The sequence below is a fragment of the Macaca fascicularis genome, chromosome 2 (genome assembly GCF_037993035.2).
Source record: "Macaca fascicularis isolate 582-1 chromosome 2, T2T-MFA8v1.1".
Lineage (NCBI taxonomy): Eukaryota > Metazoa > Chordata > Mammalia > Primates > Cercopithecidae > Macaca > Macaca fascicularis.
Window position 1 is genome coordinate 92,512,128 of NC_088376.1, and position 8,024 is coordinate 92,520,151.

The window sequence follows — 8,024 nt, forward strand, 5'->3', positions numbered from 1 at the left end:
AAATAGTCCTAAAAATCAAAGGAATTGGCTAAACGAATACTCTAAGAAGCTTTGATATTCAGAGGTCCACATTTTTACTAGTGGAAAAAAACACACTTTACGGATTTTATTCGTTTACTCTAATCCAGTAGATGGTGCTACATGTCTGTATATGTAAAGTACCACAGTGCTTTTTTCTCTCTCTCTCTTTTCTTTCTTTCTTTCTTTCTTTTTTCTTTTAAGCCAGAACTCTCATCAAGGTCTACTATTATAATGAAGATCATTATTCTTGACATCTGAGTCAAATCTTTGGGTGCAGCTTTAAAGATGTACTTAAGAAGAAAACCCCCTAGAAATAATTTTGGACCAGATACCAACCTAACAATTTATTAACATTTTTCCCCTCAGTGCATTTTTACTTTAAAATGACAAATCGTTGACCCCACACAGAACTCTGTGCCAATCCATGAAAAATCCAAAAAAAATCATAGTCCCTCTTATTCTTCTAAAAACTGCTAGTTGCTATTGTTTTAAAGCAATCATAATAATGATAATAATTAGCAATAAAAGTTTAAATTCAGGATCATAATGGATAAATCAGCTTGTTACTCAAGTTATAAACTTAGATATATAAAAATTTATAAACATGAAGTTTTTTGTTGAATCAGTGATTAATCTAGTCACATAAGTTAATGTTTCTTTATGGATCATAAAAAACAGAAAGCTTTAGAAAAGCAGTGATGATATTTAAGTGTCAGCACAAATAATCCATATCACTCTGCAACCTACAAACAATTAATTTATGTTTCTTATTTACTCTAAATACAACTAAACTTGACATATAATCTGAATCAGAAGTTATCCCTTTTTTGCCTCTTTTGAGTTTGCAAATTTATAATATGTTATCCCACACACTCAAAATGCTTTGAAAAGTGTCATTGCATTGTAAATCAAGGATAAGGGAGACATCAACTATTAAAATAAAAATTAGAATATTTTCATTGCTGTATTAGTTTACCATATTACATTTTGATTTAGTTCATTATGATGCAATTTCATGAAATTCTTTCAAATTTTTTGAAAATTCTTTTGCTCTTTTCATTGACTCAAAAGAAAAATGAGAGCTATGGTCACTAATCAGTGTTATAGATAATACAGGTATTCATAATCTGCTGACACAAGGCTTAATAAAATGGCTTTAGTTGATGAACTATACCCGTTTAAGGGTTAAATTCTGGTACGAATATAGGAAAATCAGAAGTAACCTTTCAGATGACTTATCATTTATTCTTTCCTTCATTCATATCTCCTTCAACTCTTTTACCTATCTTTGAACAAACTCAAGGAAACAGGATATAATCGGTTACTCCTAGGTACGTTACACAAAATAGAAAAGCACATGATCTTCATCAAGAGAACGACAACTTAATGAAAAAGACCAAAAATATATATAATTAAAATGATCAATTATAATATAGGCAAAGTGGATAACATAAATCAACTTAAATATCTCTTGGTAGATGAGGTCAGAGTAGGGTGCTGCTAACACCTCCTTTGTGTAACTAGCCTAACTAGAGGTGGTAACATTGATCCAATGACTAGATGGGTTGTAAAGGGATAGAACTTCCCAAGTGAAGTAGCTTTTAAATTCTTACTTTTTTGAGATATGATAATTGTTATAAGTAAAATTCTACATTTATAAAAGAAACGTTGCATTCATTCAGACAGTGATCTAAGCCCTTAAGTTACAACACTGAAAAAAATGATTATCCTTTCCCTTGAGTTTACCATCAAGTGGAGAACTGACCACAGAAGCGGCCTCCTATCTGAACTCCTGACCTCCATAACTGAACTCTCTAATATCATCTCCATACCTCTGTCAAAGTGATTTTTCCAAACCTCAAATCTGAGTACATCACCCCTTCCCCATGAAAACTCCTCCATGGCTCTCTGTGACCCCGCTAGCATGGCATATAAGGCCTTCCTGAACTGAACTGGGCCCTGTTTCTTCCCCAGCCTTATCTTTCACTCACCTTCACCTTAACACTACAATTTTTAGCCTGACTAAATTTTTTTTTTCCTCAAGTTCTCTCTCACTTCAGTCTTTCACACATCTGTTCCCTCTGCTTGGGTACTCTTCTCTCATTTGCCCAGCGAATGCCAACCTTCTCTAACCTATATGTGCCCCCTAATACATTATTTTTGATATCATGGTACAGTCCTGCCTCCTTGAGTTTGTTATACTTTTTATTTCTCCTGGTCTTCTATTACTCTAAAAGCAACATAAGTCAGACAGCATCCACCTTATTTAGCACCGGCTCCCTAGCACTAGGTACCCAATAGACATCCATGCGTTCATTGTATTAACAGTCATTGAGCACCTAATACGTGACATGTTCTCAGTAGAGGGTGATGGGGACATGTATCTGTGAACAAAAAAGACTAGAATGTTGCCTTCCAGAACTTTTGTTCAATTAACAAGAGCAGACCAAGTGCACACAGTATATAGCAAGGCTGTCAGGACTCATCAAGGCAAGCATTTCATTTTTTTTTTTTTTTTTTTTTTTTTTTTTTGAGACGTAGTCTCGCTCTGTCGCCCAGGCTGGAGTGCGGAGTGCAGTGGCCGGATCTCAGCTCACTGCAAGCTCCGCCTCCCGGGTTCACGCCATTCTCCTGCCTCAGCCTCCCGAGTAGCTGGGACTACAGGCGCCCGCCACCGCGCCCGGCTAATTTTTTGTATTTTTTTGGTAGAGATGGGGTTTCACCGTGTTAGCCAGGATGGTCTTGATCTCCTGACCTCGTGATCCGCCCGTCTCGGCCTCCCAAAGTGCTGGGATTACAGGCTTGAGCCACCGCGCCTGGCCAACGCAAGCATTTCTATGTCTCCAGGTGGGAGGGCAGCAGAGGCAGAGGAGCCACCCAGGAAGAAAAGCCTCTTACCTGAAGCTTTTAAGATGGGAATACAAAGGTTCCCATAAAAAGTTGGGTGAAAGTGCATTCCAGGTGGTGGGAATAACAATAAAAAGACAATAATGTAGAAACTCCTGAGCTTCGCTGGGGGAGTCCAAGGAACTACTTGTAATTAGTGGAGAAATACAAGTAGTTTAACACTGCTGGTCACAGGGTGACTTTTGTGGGGTAATATTTGCCTGGGAGAATAACATGACGTAAGACAGGAAAAGCTGAAAGATACCAGATCACAAAAATATTTTCTTGTAGACAATGGGCATAAATTGAATAATTTTAAATGGGAAAGATGAGAGGAAAGGAGAATGTGAAATAGGAGAAAAGAGGCAGAAAGCAAGACTTTGTGACTATTTTAAAGTGGGGCCAACCAAGAGGATGCTCTTCTCATTGTGTGGGAAATATCAGGGACCAGGGGATTTGGGGTGAAAAAAACCCCAAATCTGCCAGCAATATTGTGCCACAAGTAGCAAAGTTTTCAAAATCTCTTTACGATCACCTTATAAAGTGTAAACATGGTTTTGCCTAACTTTTCAAATGCTTATATATCTCCAATGTTCCTAACAACCACACTCTTTAAGGCATCAGAGTATCTGTTAACACCTACGAGTACCTGTATGTTTGTAAACATCAGCTAATTCTCCGGGGTCCACGGGAAGACCAGGCCTCAGCACAGGAAATAAAGAAAAAAGGGGCAGGAATTCTATGCCCCGTATGCTGCACTAGTTGTTAGTAAAAGAAATATTGGCAATGGCTTTCTTTGCTTTCAGTGTTGCTCTTCGAAATTACACTATCTTTCATTTCCTTCCTTGCTCTTTCTTGAACTTTTTTCATGTTCTTTACAATGAGCATGAACTACTCCTATAATTAAAAGAAAAATACTTTCTAACAACAATAATATGCAAAAAAAAAAAAAATCCTTGGAGAAACAAGAAGTAGTGAAAACAGCAAACAAAAAACATACCCACCATGTAACCACTATATAGAAAAATGCAGGGTAAAGATACGAGGAAATGTGTGTTTGTCATGATACTGTACACATCACATCACCCATGTGAGCACAGCACAAAAACAAGGCTGGTATGAGGCTTCAGCTTGAACTTCCATGCTGCTATATGGAAAAAGCAGCCCTCCACTGGGCTAAGACACTTGGCTTTCTCATAGCTAAGGCTTTAATTTAAGAGACACTGCAGAGAGGTGGCTTGCTTTTATTCTATGAGCTATAGCTCTCCACATAATATATGGGTAAGTTTACTCAAAGCACTTTTTATCAGCTGTCAATCTGTTTCTTAGCTTGTATTTGGCTACATTTCAGGTAGCAAAGGAGAAAACAGGGATTATTCCATGGCTCTTGCCCTGGGGGAATTAATTGTTGCTTGTTACTTTAGTGAATTGTATGTGGAAGTAATTGCTGTTCTTCTGCCATATTCTATGGTTTTATTCACATAAATCCTATGTAAAGCTCAAGTTGAGTACAATCTAGTCAGTATATTCAAAAGCAGATGAACTGCCTGTATTCATGTACCTAGATAGTTGGAAGCAGTTATTTGAAAAACTGTCTTACAAATGCCATCACATGTTGACACACCTGTGAAGTTACATTGACTCCATCCTGGAATCCGGTCAGTGTGTCTACCATGTCCTACCATAAGCTGAGAATTTTACGCTATCAAATTTTTTTCTTCTCTCCACACTCAACACCAATTTCTTATTATTCCCATATCATTATCTTACTCCAAACTCCTTTATGAGTGAGTTTCTTTAAGCTTCAGTGAGGATTTCTGAAGATACAAACTATTCTACCCTTTCTTATTTTCTTTTAACCCTGACTCTCACTAAGGTTCATTGAAGGGTAGCTAGTAATGGTAGGGGAGAGACAGAGAAAGAGGAAAAGAAAGAAAGAGAAAGAGAGAGAGATGCACACATTAACCAACAGTTTTCTTTAATGAACAAGAAAATTGGCCATTTTCCTATTAGCATATGAGGAACCTAAGAATGTCTCTTGTTGTCAAGGCAACAGCTATTCCTTGGGTAGCTGCAATAGAAAAGAAACCAGAGCAATCTTTATAGGATCAAGTTTTTTTTATCGTCAAATCATAGAAAGGAACCTTGGGCATCTACCTAGCCTATTCTCCTGCCTTTAGTTAAGACCCACAAAAATAATGTGAAACAAACACAAAAACAGTCCTATTTTATATGCTTGTGAAGATCTTGCATAGCTTTCCTTGTTAATCATTTGCAGTGTTTCTCAGGGCATATTGCAAATAAAATTTTTTCAATCATTCTAACTTAAATCTTTCACGCTGCAGTTTGAAATTTGCTTCCTACAGTTCCACTCTCAGTAGAAATAAACCATTGTACACTTTCCTTTCTAAGAATCTTGGCCAAACTTGAGAAAAATAACAAAATTATCTGTCTTAAACTCCCCAAAGTGAATAATGCTAGATCCTTTATCTTTCAAGCCATCAGAATTGTAGGTCTCCTCTGATGAGTCTTATACTCTACAAGACCATCTCTAATCAGGGAATCCAGTCCTGCCTCTTAACTTTCATAAAAAGCTGGCCAGTGGCACCCAAAAAGAACAGAACACCACCTAGTTTCAATCTGTCTACTCAAGTATCATTGGTAAATTTTATCTGTAGAGTTATGTTCATTGTCAGATGGTTTTAGTTGTTGTTTTGCACAGAATAGCTAATACAACTTTTGCTGACTGGTTTGAGCACAATCACTAGTTCCACATCTGATACTTGGAAAACTGATTTTATTCAAAGGACTCTGATACATAGACTATTATTTTTCCTTGTAAAATCATATTTTCTTGATTCTTTCTTTCAAGATGAAATTCCCCCCTTTCTGAACGCACAGTGACAAGTTTAGTAACCATCCTTTCGGTTCCCCTGTACATGTCTCTGACAAATACATGCTGAGCGCTAGGCACAGGAAGGCATCCTGACATTTTTTAAAAGATATCCATATTGGCCAGTCAAGCAGAAAATATTTATCATCCAGAACCAAATATTTCTTTTTTCCCACTTGATTTCTTGCATCATTTTGACCTATTACCTTAATGCTTCAGCCATAGATGCCATATTTTCTGGTCCTAATTTTCCTCATCTTTGAAATGAAGAGACAGCAAACATAGACTAACAGCATTTATTGATCCCTTACTCTATACTAGGCATTTTTAAAAACATAGACTATCAGCATGTATTGATCCCTTACTACTAGGCACCATTTTTTTGTTTGTTTGTTTTTTGTTTTTTGTTTTCTTTTTTTGAGGCGGAGTTTCACTCTTTTGTCCAGGCTGGAGTGCAGTGGTGTAATCTCTGCTCACTACAACCTCCGTCCCCCAGGTTCAAGAGATTCTCCTGCCTCAGCCTCCCAAGTAGCTGGGATTACAGGTGCCCACCACCATACCTGGCTAATTTTTGTACTTTTAGTAGAGACGGGGTTTCAGCATGTTGGCCAGGGTGGTCTCAAACTCTTGACCTCAGGAGATCCATCTGCCTTGGCCTCCCAAAGTGCTGGGATTACAGGCATGAGCCGCCTAGCCTGGCCTACCCTAGGCACTTTTTAAAGCACTTTATATTGTCTCAGTTTGGTTTCCTATGAGGTAGATATTTATTGTCATCACCATTTTACAAAAAAAGAAAACTGAAGCTTAGCGTGTTCAAATAGCTTTCCCAAGATAACACAGATACTGGGTGGTTGGGCCAGATTTTGAAATAAGGTGATCTGATCTCTCATACTCTTAACCACTATTCCATGGGGACAGGAAAATGAGTACTCCACTTACATGCTGCTGTAAGGAATAAAGATTGGAGGAATCTTTCTGGAAGGTAATTTGGTAATATGTTATTAAAGTCTTTTAAAAGATGCATATCCTTTGCTCCAGTACTTTTTTTATTTTACAAACATCTACGTTGTATTTGCAGTGTGCCAGTCACTGCTCTAAGTGTTTTTCATATACTAAAAACCAAAATAATGACCACACAATCAGGTAGGTACTAATATCTTCATTTTGTAGAAAACCAAATGGAGGCACTTAGAAGATAAGTGATTTTCCCAAAATCTCACAGTTAAGGTGTGAAGCTGAGTTACAGCTACAGAATCTAAGTGTCCTTAATCACTGCACTATCCAGTAGTTTTAATTTTAGAAATAAATTCTTGAGAAGTAATTATGTATATACACAAGAAGTTATCATTATAGCTCTGTTTCTACAATAAAAAAGTGGAAAGAAATGGTTGTAAATTCATATGGCACTCTGTAACAAATAAATACTTTGTTGTAGAGGAAGCAAGTACTATATTAATAACATCATGCATATATTGATAATAAAAGACAATACATGAAATAATATTATGACATATCTAGTTTTTATTTTAAAAGTAGGCATATATAGGCACAGAAATAAACTAGAAGAATATACAAACAAACTAGAAGAACAACAAAAAGTAAACAGTGGTCTTTGGGTGATGAGGTGATAGGTGTTTTTTTATTGAATATATATTTTTTTCAAATAATGAAAGTATATTTCTAAATAGCAAATCTTAATTTTAAAGTAATTTAAGGAGGTTGTAATGGAGCATGTCTGGGGTCTTTTAGACAGTGGAGTGGTGCTTACATTGTATATTTATAGGAACAGCCATGCTATAACAAACATTAACTGGAAATCTAATCTCCCTGGTCAATCCTTTGTTGATATCATGCTGGCAAAAAAGAAGGATTACTTGGCTTGTTTTAATGCTGATTTTATGTAATCTGAGTAACTCCTAATGACAATTTGGAAACTCTTGCCCCAGATCTATCAAGATTACAAGCCATTTAACTCCTTTTGCTATGTCTCTGCATTCTGTTGGTGTTAGTGACTGTAAGATCGAGTGATGGTTAAGTGCCAAGTTCCAGGCATCAGTCCTCTTTGGTTGCGTTCCTAAATCCAACACTTAGTTTAGCCATATGACCTTGAAGTCTATAGGCTTTATTTTCCTCATCAGTATATAGGGTTTTTGAGATAATTAACTGAGAAAACATATGTAAAACACCACTATGTAGGGCAAATAGTAGTTACTCAGTAGATGGT